This window comes from Cnephaeus nilssonii, assembly GCF_951640355.1.
Source record: "Cnephaeus nilssonii genome assembly, chromosome: 11".
NCBI lineage: Eukaryota > Metazoa > Chordata > Mammalia > Chiroptera > Vespertilionidae > Cnephaeus > Cnephaeus nilssonii.
The window spans coordinates 42,648,876-42,661,403 of record NC_137082.1 but is presented as its reverse complement, the minus strand read 5'-3'; the positions used below and the strand labels follow the sequence as shown (position 1 = coordinate 42,661,403).

The 12,528-nt window shown below is 43.3% G+C and overlaps 1 protein-coding gene across 1 annotated transcript in view; it reads left to right on the top strand.

Annotated features, from left to right (window-relative positions):
• CCBE1 (collagen and calcium binding EGF domains 1) overlaps nucleotides 1-12,528 on the top strand; it is a 178,410-nt gene that overhangs the window by 140,095 nt on the left and 25,787 nt on the right. The gene's annotated exons all lie outside the window — the stretch shown is intronic.

Sequence of the window (12,528 nt, the reverse complement as noted above, 5' to 3'; positions counted from 1 at the left end):
GAAAGCATTGTGCTTAGGCCCAGCTGGTCAGCATATAGCCTACAGTTATGTAGTAGGATTGGCCTCAGGCTGCTGCTGATGGGGTGGCCTGGAGATGAGGGTGGTCTGGGTGGTTGTCAGGGTGTTCTTGTTCTGCTCTGGAGGTTACCTTTTGACTTAGGGAAGCCCCTGCTGGGGCTAAGCCCTACCTTGTAGAATTCGGCCATCTAGTAGACCCTTATTTCATAATATATACCCTGTGTTAGCCTTCTTCACAGCTGTCCAAGGCCCCAAGAGCTCCTTTTCCTGGGAAGATACTGGCCCCAAAGGGATCCACCTACAGCGACTGTGGTTCCTTGGGAAAGGCCATCTCATCTACACCTGTGCCCCACCACTGTCCCTCCATCCTCCTACCAAGCACACTTCAGTCCCAGAAGTTCTGCAAGAAAAGCCAGCTGCTGGTGTCCTTTACTAGACTTCAGAAAGCAACCCTCACTCCATCTTACCATAAGGCATCACTCCCACCACAATACCTGGATTCTATCTTTTATTATAGTGCCTGGAATTCCATCAAAGAGTTACTCCTCTGAGTTGAACACTATCCTTTGTACAGCTGATGCCCTGAAATAGTGGTCTTTTTTGAGGATGCCCAGTTCTCCTGGTGGACTTTTGTTAGACCCCTAGAATTAAATAAAAGGAATCCTCTGCCACTAGACTAGACCTTCTAGCAATGCTTTGGGATGTATGAGTAAATGATACTGAAGCCACTATGGCAGGTTTTTAAGGTTACAGATTACACTTAATCATATGGCACTATTTTCTCTTTACCTTAAATGCCATACTTGGAATGGGGGGAAAAACTGCTCTCTCCAACTTCTGAGAGCCCCATGGCCTTAGGTTACATCAGGAGAACAGATGAGAAAGTATTTCAAAGATCTGGAGGAGCGGAGTCAGTTAATAATTCAACAACAAGGAGTGGTCAAGTGCATGATACAGTGCATCTGTTTATCAGTCTGAACCCTTCTCTCTAATGGAACCCACAGACGGATTTATTTTGGCTGAGAGTAAGGATCCAGACCCCAGGGCAAGCCAAACAGAAGACAGAGAGCACCGAGGTACCGCCAGTGAATTATGTGTTCATGTTGCCAGAGACACTAGATCTTCCATGTTATTTAAAGCAAGCTCGGGCTTGTAAAACACATTTGATTTTCTTTCCGTTTTTTATTGGGTTTATTGGGACGTAAGTTTCAAATGTGCCATTCTATAATACATCTGTATATTGCATTGTGAGCTCACTACCCTGGAATGGTGGCTGAGCTGCTAAGCAGCCCCTGGATTCTGGTTCTAGCTGCATTCTCTATCTACAGTCTTGTCTTTTCTACCTCTCCTCTGAGCCTATATGTGGCTCTCAGGCTTACAGATTACATAAAGTTGGGCTTGGGAGGCAGATCCTAAAGGTTGTCTGAAGACACCCTGAACCAAGGACAGGGACATTTTCCCCAGAGGGAAGCTGAGATAGCAAACCAGAGAAACTGAATTTGGGACCAAGCTGGAGAGGCAAGACTGGTAGGTTGTGAGGGCGGGTGCCCCTTTATATGGGGCCTGATATATTTTTCTCAGGCAGGACCAATTCCAATGGGCCATAATTTTTGCAGCCGCTGAAACTGAGTTAATACTCTTCCCTCTCTTCCGAAAGAACACATTCTATTTGTGTTAGGATGCTTTTAATGCTCTCTTGGGTTATTTGTAGCAGTATATATATATATATATATATATATATATATATATATATATATATATATATATATATATTTCTCCTACATTGTCTTCAAGGGCTAAATGCAAATCTTAATCATTTCCATTTCTCCTGTAACACCCAGTTCAGGGAAGAGGTGGCCTCGGGAGTCCCGCAGCCTGGGATTAATTTATCCAGCTCAGCTACCAATTTGAACAAGTTACTTAAGTGTTCCGTGCTTCAGTTTTCCCATATGTAGAAAAGGGTGGTTATGAGAATTAAACAATCTATGGAAAATGCTTGGCTTAGTGTATAAGTGAGCTCTCAAGTGTGTGTTGAATTAAGTCAGACTCAGTGCTTCCAGTTCTTAACTAATCTGAATTGAAATTTTTGCTTGATATTGTCTAAAGCAAATAGAAGATTCCTACTCTTATCTGTAAATGATTTGTAGGTAGAAATCCCATTTTCAGTGTTATTTGAATTTCTACCCACCAGTGACCTAGACCTGAATCGATGTCAGTTGTATTTTGTTTTCCATGAGGGTTTTATGCATGTGAGGAATGGGCTGTGTCACATCATGATTAATTAACCTAAGAGAGAAAATCTCAGATTGGGTCCCTTTCTGTCTTTCCAAATCATTACAAGTAACACCCTCTAAGACTGCCTCATTTAGTTCCCAAGTGACTGACCTGTGGGCAAAAATTTGAATCAGCAAATTGTATTTATGTTTCCTATGCTGAGATCTCTCTGGAAATGCCTCATTGACATAGTGAAGTATAGGAAAGGGTCTGAGCACCAACAAAAGTCTATCCACTGTGTAGAGAGAACTCCTGTCAAAGCAGAGAGCTCTGTAGCTTGGGATAATTTACAGAGAAGGTTCCAGACATTTATGTTTCAAGGGTCAGTATTTCATAAGGCTCAAGGGTTCCGTGCACAGTTGTTACTGGAGCAAAATGAAAGGCCATGTCTTCTCTGGGCCCCTTTTGACTTATGAACCTTGCATTTCAGTAGACTTTTCCCCAAGGATTCATTTCCATCCGTTTTTTATCTTAGGCTCCTGCAGCTGAAACCAAAAATAATAGCTTAAACAAGATGGAAGCTTGTTTCTCTTACACAAAACTATCAGGAGTCCTTAGCTCACGTGGGGGTGGATAGCATCATGGACTCAGCTCCTTGTATGTCCATCCACTCATTGTTAAGGTGTCAATCTCATTGTCCAAAATGGCTCACCACCACTTCTTTCAAGTCCCCACTCATGGGAAGGTGAAAAATGGATTTAGGGGCAGCACCTGAAAGTTGCACACGTCATGGTCACTCACTTCCCATTGGCCAGGTTTATTCATAGGGCCATGCCTGGTAGAACAAGAGTCTGGGAAATGTTTCCTTTATTCTGGTAGAATAATTTGGGATTTTGTTAATGAACAAAAAAGAGAAGATAGATTTAGGAAAACAGCTAGCTAGCTATCTCTGACCCAGTAGTGACCTTTTGAAAAGGCAGCTGTTATGGGGCTTCTACTAGGGGAAAAATTAGAGGACAATATTTATAAAACAGGATTGTGGATTATTTGCCTTTATGCTCTGAGTCCATCAAGGATGCTATTCTATTCCACCTTGGCAGTGAGAAATTATTTTTTTTCTGTTAGTTTTAAAATAGCACATTTTCTCATTACCAAAGTAATATCTGATAATTATAGAAAACTTAGAAAATTCAGGCAAGCAAAATGAAGGCCATTAAGATCCCTGGAAGTTTGCAGTTTAGGAGTCATGAGTAGAGAGGTGAGAGTTGAAATCCTGAGGCTAGATCCACCCTTTGAAAAAGAGAGAGGAGTGAGGTAACAATGGCTCATCTGTAGAGAAAGCCCTGAGTGGGAGGAGACGGTGGAGGAGCAGTCAGGAAACTTCCAGAAATGCCTTGGTAACCACTGTAGATAACTTGTATGGCTCAATTTATCATGAATAACTCAATTCTTGAAGATAGGATTTTCTTAATGAATGCCATTGCAACATATTATAAATAACCAGGTGATTCTAGAATGCTTAGAAAGTTAAGGTTAGAATAAAAATAAGTCAACGGTGAGAGCTTTGGGTCCCACAGTGTCACTGCACTGTCCAGGGACAATGACCCACAGAATGAGACACAGTTCACAGCCATCGGTGCTTCTGAAAATTAGCAACTGTGGAAATAAACGTGAGCAGAGATTCCTTGGTTTAAACGCATCTCACAAATAGAGAAAATTGTTCCATTAAAATCCTCTCTACGAGAAGTCTCTATTAAACCAGTTATTTGAGGTGAAAAAATAATGACTATCCTGCCAAATGGTGCACTAAATCCTTCAGGCCATCTATAATATAATAAAAGCCTAATATGCTAAAAGTGTCCGACCGTTCGTTCAACTGTTTAACCAATTGCTATGACGGGCACTGACCACCAGGGAGCAGACGCTCCAACCGGTAGATTAGCTTACTGCGGGTCCAGCCAATCACGACTGGGCAAGATGGGCTGGACATGCCCTGGAGCCAACCTCTTGCAGTCCCTCTCAGGCCTCTAAAATATTTATTCTAATTAATTTCCTTTCAATGTGCTGGAATCTGTGCACCGGGCCTCTAGTTTCTTAATAAATACAATATATTGGTTCCAAAAGTAGTTTGGTTGAAACCTCGGTGGTCAAGTTGTTCCAAAATGTCACTGCTCAGTTTCTGGATTGGTTAAATAACCCTGTAGGCAGTGATTCTCAAACATGTGTTCATGAGCATTACGCCCTAACCAACTTTCAAATCCAGAGTTTCTGAAACTGTTGCCAAGCCTGGCATTCAAAATGTGCCAAGACACCTGAAAGTTCCTAAAGATTTCTCTATTTTATTATTCCCTCTATTTTCTCTTGCTACAAAATCAACACCTGCTCATTACAGAAAAACCAGAGAACACACAGAAAAGAACATGAGAAAAACATCGCATCCACATAAGTCAACTTAATGACTACCCAATGTGATCTTTGTATTTTAATGTAAAATTATTTCACAACCTATACATATATAAGTATGTACATAGATACAATTTTATATTTTTACAAAGATAATACCAAGCTACTTTTTCTAATTAGTTATAATTATTTTCTTATATTTCAGAAATTGGGAAAAGGCAGACAGCCAACAAGACAATTGAGGTTGACGAGGTAGAAACTCATTTGGGGACATAAACAAGGGGAGGAAATGTGCGAGAAGAGGGTTGAGCACCTGACATTGGCATAGGTGCGAAGAGGAGTTGAATCAATCCCAGGTTCTTGTTCCCTCTGGACTCCGGTGGCCCGCTGCGGAGGTCCTTGACCCTGTGAGTCTGAGGACACTATGCCAGGGAGGTGGGGAGGTGCTGGCAGAAACACCCTGCAAAGGTGACCATGCGTGTTCTCAGCCTGCAGCCTGGGCTGTTGTCTGAATTGCCCGTGTGCTCCTGGGCCAGCTTTGAGTAAACAGTCAGAGATCCAAACATGTGCATTTCATCACTGAGAACAGATACCGTGCTGATCAGAGAGAGGGAGGTGGAATGCTTTAGGGTTTCACTTCTCCTGCAAGATGATCCGATAAAATCATCTGCACGCAGGCGTTTGCGTGGAAACAAATATGGCCAAGATACCAGCCCTTGTATTGCTCTGCCTCTCACTTAAAGCAGGCCCATGGGAAGTCAGCCTATGGCGGGCCGCAGATTTCCTGACCCTCCCTCCTCTGCAACACTCCAGGGTCCTTGAAGGTGGGGGCAGAGGAGTGACACAACAGGAAAACCATCACATTTCTTCTTATATTTTCTGTTGGAATGAATGTAGGCCAGCAGTGAAGCACTAAGGTCCTTGCACCCTAACTCATTGAACCCTCACACCAAGCTGTTCCCATTTTACAGATGAGGAAATTAAGGAAGAGGAACTTAAAGTCGCTTGTCTAAGGTCCCACAGCTGGAAAGCAGCAGAGCCTGGATTCAAACCCAGAAGATACATCCCCAAAGGCCAGGGCCCTCACCATCAGCTATTCTGCCTTTGAGGTAGATGCAATATGAATGTTTGTTGAATGAAGAAATAATTATCACCCACAGTCTTGTAGGGGTAAATAACTTCTGGTTGTTTCCTTAGCTCCATTTAAGAATAGCCACACACACTTTTCCCCTGTAATTCACACAACTAAAACCCAGATGATACCATGACCAGGGTATTAATGGTTAGAGGAGTAACTTCAATGATGTTCCTTCCTCATTTGATCATTTTGTATTTGTGTAGTAAAATATACACAACATAAAATTTACCATTTTAACCATTTTTAGGTATTTAGTACAGTGACATTAAGTTTTTCCACATTGTCATGCAATTATCATCACCATTCATCTCCAGAACTTTTTCATCTTCCCAAATTAACACTCTAACCATAACTTCCCATTCCCCCTCCCCCAGACTCTGCCATTCTTTCTGTCTCTGTGGATTTGACTATTCTAGGTACCTCATATAAGTGGAATGATCCAATATTCTGTGTTATTTCATTTAGCATAATGTTTTTAAGGTTTCTCCATATCGTAGCCTGTGTCAGGATTTCCTCCCTTTTTATATCTGCATACTAGTCTGTTGTGCGTATATAGCACATTTTGTTTATCCAGTCATCTGATGATGGACATTTGGGTTGTCACCACCTTTTAGCTATTGTGAAAGGTGCTGCCAAGAACCAGCATCCATTCAAGTCTGCTTTCAGTTCTTTTGGCTATTTACTCAGAAGTGGAATTTTGAATCACATGGTAACTCTGCTTAATTCTTTTAGGAACTACCATACTGTTTCCATCATTTGATCTTCACCATCAGTAATTACATACACTACAGCAAGTTATACATAATAGATTCCTTACAATTCTCATAGTATTGTCATTGATGTGGCAGTAACAAGCTAATACCTAGATCAGTGATGGGCAGCCTTTTGAGCTTGGTGTGTCAAACTTCGCCAAAAAACTGAGCATAACTCGGGTAGTGTGTCACTTTGAGGAAAAAACTAACTCTAAGACTCTAGTCGCAAATGTTTCATCCTCAGGAGCAGCAAATGTTTCATCCTCGGCATGCGGCCGCGTGTCATCAGAAATGGCTACGCGTGTCAGTGCTGACACGCGTGTCATAGGTTCGCCATCACTGAGTCCTAGATGAATAAATGTGTAGGTTTGTTTGGGTTTGTTTGGTTTTTAGTTTACTGATTGCTGTAGTAAACATATCATTCCGTTTTCGGGGGCTGGGGTGCACATTCTGGTTTAAAGGCTGGAACCAAGCATGCCAAGATGGGAGGTGAGTCATTTTACGGGGTTCTGTTCTCAGGACTTCTAGCATAAGAGGAATCCCAGTAATTCACGGGAAGTCACGCAAAGCTCAATAAAAGTTTTGGAAAGCAAGGAGGTTAAAAGGAAGAGAGGAAGGCTTCCTCACTCTTAGGAGCTTTACATGGAAATTCAGGGCCACTTTTAGATCCTTGGGCCCTTAATTATAGCCTCGAGGAATTCACGTCCTGTGTTCTTCCTGACTAAAGTTTCGCATGGACCCCCTCAACAGGCATGCCACAGCGCAGTTGGAATGGTGAACATGAATTAGGCAAGTTGGGCTCTACAGATTTTCAGTCTCATGCGTCTTCCTTTGGAACTGATTAGTTGATGAGAGGAAGCACCATCAGTTTGCCTTTAGAAGCCATCACCAAAAGGGCTTCATTGTTTTGGAATGAAATATGAAATATTAAATTGAAGCGGTTCTTTAAAAACATCTGGAACTCTGCATGTCAGGGTTCCACTCAGTTCCCTGGCTTGGTGTCCCAATCTTGAGTTTCTCCCGTACAGTTCTCACAAATATATACCTTCTGCCTTTTGCAGGAGTGGGAAAGGTTATCAGGCTAACTGCTTGGAGTTGGGGGGGGGGGGGAGCGGGGACTGGGAATCCAACTTCTCGCCAGACTATCAGCTCATCTTGCTCTCTTCTGGCCCCCACTTTCTTCGATGCCTGGTGTCTGCAACTGCTAAGCCTTGCTCCATGATGAGCTCCTCTGGAGGCACTTAGGTTTGAGTTATTCCACTCTGCAAAATCACTCCCATCCTTCCATCCACTGGCCATGTTCCAAGTTAGAGAGGTCTCCTGAATCCATGGGATATGAGCTTGCATTTTCATTTCATGTTCATTTTGTTATTTGGGATTAACCTGTGGAGGAAGAAGACAAAAATATGACTTTTCCATCATCTTAAAACCAGAAGTTTCTCCCCGCTTCTTCCTTTCGGGAGAAGACAGGGCATCTACCACTGAATAAGAAGTGGAAGAAAGAGATGAGTCTTAAGATGAAGTCGTCTGGGTGGAGTGGCTTTTGTTGTTTTCTTGCCATGTTCATAAAGCTGCAGCTAGTAGTCCGTTGTGAAAAGTACCACAGCTTTTTTTATTCGCTCATTGCTAGGGGTGATGGGTGCACGATGCAGTGTGCAGATGATCGTTTATTGAGTAATACACTTGAAACCTGTTCCCCTATAAGTTCAATCTAAAAAAAGAAATAAAAGACTAATTTATATAGCTCTTTAAAAAGAAAAAAAGCCCTAGTCGGGTGGCTCAGTTGGTTGGAGCATCGTCCCTTACACCAAAAGGTTTCAGGTTCAATTCCCTGTCAGGGCTCATGAGTAGGTTGCGGGTTTGATCCCAGATCAGGGTTGGGGCACGTATGGGAGGCAAGTGATGGATGGTTCTTTCAGTCTCCCTTCCTCTCCCTCTCAAATGAATAAAAACATATCCTCGGGTGAGAATAAAAAACAAAAAAGAAAAGAAAGCTGCAGCTAGCACACTGTTCTGACCCTGAACCAGGCCCTGTGCTAGGTACTTTGTTATCTGTAATCGGTGTGATAATCCTGTGAAGCAAATGTTATTACTCATGTTTTATCCATGAGGAACCTGAAGCTCAGCGAGTTGCAGAAATGAGCCCAAGGCCACATCCTGAGCTCTTCCAGTGGCAGAGCCAGAACTGCTGCAAGCCTGGTTTGCTTGACCCTAAAGCCATTGCTTCACCCACTGCACAGAGCTTGGCACCAAGAACTCACAAAAGCGCAGTTCTCTCATTTAAAAAAAAAAACAAAAAAAAAAAAAACACAAAACCTGATCTATCTGGTGCATGTCTAGGCAGTTCTGGAAAGGAAACCCCAAGTAAATCATAGGAAAATTTACTGTTGCCTTGGAGCATGTGTTGACATATTTCTTGCCTACTAATTCACTTGACCTTTCGAAGTCCCTTGTAGTCCTCTAATGCTTAGGCAGTTATTTTTTCAAATTCTTTTCTAGAATCTGATAACTAACAGCAGACGGTCGGATGACCATACCTCTGTTATCTTCATTGCCTTGATTTAGTTTTCCCTTCCAAAAGCTCTCGCACACATTGGTTGATGGGATATATTTCGGGCTGCACTGTTTTTATTTATGATTTTTTTTATGTGTGTTACTTACTCAGAGGCACCCAGGGGGAAACCTCCACAGACTTTCCTGATTACCAGATGTCGCCCTTTCTGTGTAACAACTGTCTAATCACCACGGCCTCTTGCCAAGAATTGAGAAAAGCATTTGCATTTGGAAAACCAAGCTGCGCCACGTGAAGCATATTAAGAAGGACGGCCTCCCCTGAATCCACATGAGCTTTCCCCCGTCTGAGTTTGTTTTGCTTAAAGATAAAAACCACACAGCCGTGTTGGTAGTTAGGACTAGCAAGTGCTTGCGTAACCAGGAGGAGATTTCACGTGGGCTGTCTCAACTTCATTATGCGCAAATGATGTTCTAAGTAATCTTTGAACTGGTAGAACATGTGTAGCCAGTGTTTGTTTTTGGAATATTTCATTGTTTATTTTAAATGGTGATTTATGATGGATGTGTGTTTAACATGCAAAATAATGCTGCATCCCCAGGAATTCTGGGGGAGACAGGAGGTTGTGGAGGCGTCTCAAACCTCCTTTTCTTGAGCAGAGACATGGCATTAGTTATGCAATTAAGAAAAAGCAGCAGAGGGGAAGGTAAATCATAGCTGAGAAGGTATTTAAATGAAGCGTGCCCATCCTGAAGCTCAGATCTGCTCCTGACAGAGCTCCGTAGCCTTTTGAAAACATATCAAATCATTGCGTTCTCACTTAATTTTGTAACAAGGCAAAGGACAGGTTACTTTGGACTCCGCTGTGTGGACAATCCCAAGCCCTTGAAATGCTCAACAAGGTCAGAATGCCCAAGTTGAATGTCTCAGATGTGGAAAGAGAGATTGTAAGGATTGCATCCATTTGCATGAATTTTAAAATGCCATCCAACACCTCTGAGGCTGTACCTTGGATGCACCATTTAAGTAGGAAGAGCCACACAGAACCATATGTTTAAATGTGGTGCTATCCTTGAGACATGAGTATCAAAAACACATGTTTCCCCCTCCATTCAACTCTCTCATGAATCACTTAGTTTCAGACCATGGAGTGTACCGCTTTTCCTCTTATAGATTTCTGTTAGACAGCCTCGTGTAACACAGTAACTAATAACCATAAAATTGTAATGAATGCTCAATTAAGCCAATTTTCTTCTTGGTTGTTAGGAATTTGGTCTTTCTTAAACCATGCAAAACTAGGCAGATTTTACTAGTAAGTTTCATGAACTATAAAAGTAGATCCTCTACCTCTGTTAGAAATAGTAATTATCATAAATTTATACCCCATGGGATTCTTTTGTCATGTAAAATTATAAGTCAGCCGGAGATGGTGTGACATTATATCTAATGGGAAAACTCTGGACACTGTCACATGCCATTTATATCAGTACATTTTATTTATATATGAAGAAATACGTGCATATACATTAAAATACATACATAAAATACATATACACTCCCTTTTGACATAAATATGCTGAAGAAAGATTCAAAATAGTCTATATTGAGTGGACACATACAGGTAGGCAAATGTGTCCTTTGCAGCACAGGGGACCCTTAGCTAGTTCCCTCAAGTCGGTTTCAAGAGCATCCCAGATGCCACTGTGTTTTCTAGTGGAAGCCAAGTGTTACACCTTTGAAGTAAGATTATCTCTCGCAGCTGGGCTGCACATGAGATGTATTGCAGAGAGAAAGGAGGCGGTGTAGCAGCACCCGATGGGGCCTCAGAAACTTCTCCTGCCAGATGCAAAGTTTACAAGCTGTATACATTTTTCATAAATTTTATGTAAAACTTGTAATGGATTGAATAAAATTTTTCTAGATATTAGAAGTCTTAGGAAGAGATTGCTGGAGTTTCTCTTTCACCCGGCAGATGGAAATCCACCTAGCAGACCAGTCCACAAGAATGGATTTGACCAATAGTATAGAGTATATTATTTGCAAAAGTAGAAAACAATGCTGTTAAATTGTTTTTTATTACAATGTGATGGAAAAAAGACATCTAAGTGTATCAAATTATTCTTCAACAGCAGGTCTTGTCTAATGTGGTTGAGGGCACTTGCTTTAGTTCCCACCTTTGATTATTTCTAATAAAAATAATAATTACTCCGTGTTGGTCCCCTGTTCAGAATTTCAACTCTCCTCCTAAGTCTGCCTGTTTGATTGACTCTTTGGAACTCTCACGTAGTTGATGGACGTTGTTTTGTCCGGAGGGTGCAGCTGCTATCTGCTGAGGGGCAGGCCTGTTAGGAGCCCCCCACTCCTACCAGAAATGGCATCTTCCCAGTGGAGATTCCCATTTGGAAGGATGGCACCATTTCTCTACTGCAGACAGAGATGTAAGATTTGGATATGTGTGTGTATAATTGCCTGTTGGCGGTTTTTCGTCCTTAGCTAATTTAGGTCCCTTTCAGTATCTTCCATGGTACAGACATTAAAAAAGCACTCCAGTGGGAGTTAGAATGCTTGGGTTCCAGTCCTCGTCTTCTACTATAACTAGCAATCATTATGTTATAATTATCCAGTGGTGATTATACTTAGCTAATCCTATATAATAAAAGGCTAATATGCAAATAGACCGAACGGCAGAACAACCAAACAACCGGTCGCTATGACGTGCGCTGACCACCAGGGGGCATGCATGGAACATGGTGAGCGTCAGCCACGGTGGGATGGTGGATCAGGTGAGCGGGGACACCAGACCAATGTGGGGCACTGGTTGGTCACTGACATCAGGGCAAACCTCTGGTAGTTACTGAAAATTCTTTGCTCCCGCATGCCACAATCCCGCCTGGTGCTTGCACCTGCTGCCAGCACCTAAGCCGCCACTCACATCCACTGCCAGCACCCGGCGCCAGCCCCAATTGCTCGGTGCTGTCAGTGGGTGCAAGTGGCAGCTGCCAGCCCCAATTGCCCCTCCGGGCTTCTCCACCTCCCCCTGCTCCTGAGGGGAGATCAGGGCCCACAGCTGCTTCTCGCACCTGCTGCCAATGATGGCCCCACTCACACCTGCAGCCGGCGCTGGAGCCACCACTTGCACCCACTGCCGGTGCCGGTCCCAATCGCTCAGCGCCATCAGCGGGTGCAAGGAGCGGCTGCCAGCCCTGATCACCCCTGAGGGCTTCTCCACATTCCCCTGCTCCTGAGGGGCAATCAGGGCAGCAGCAGCCCCTTGTACTGCTGCTGGCACCGGCCCCAGTTGCTCCATGCCTTCAGCAGGTGTGAGCAGGGCCGGCGCCGTCAGCCTATGGAGCGGCAGTTGCGAGAGCTGGGCTGCCAGCAGACAGGGGACCGGGGTGCAGAGGATGGGCTCAGACCCGCCCCTTTGCCTCCTGCAGCCTCGTGGCCCTCGTGGCCAGTTCCTTTCAAGATGCAAGAATTCGTGCCCTGGG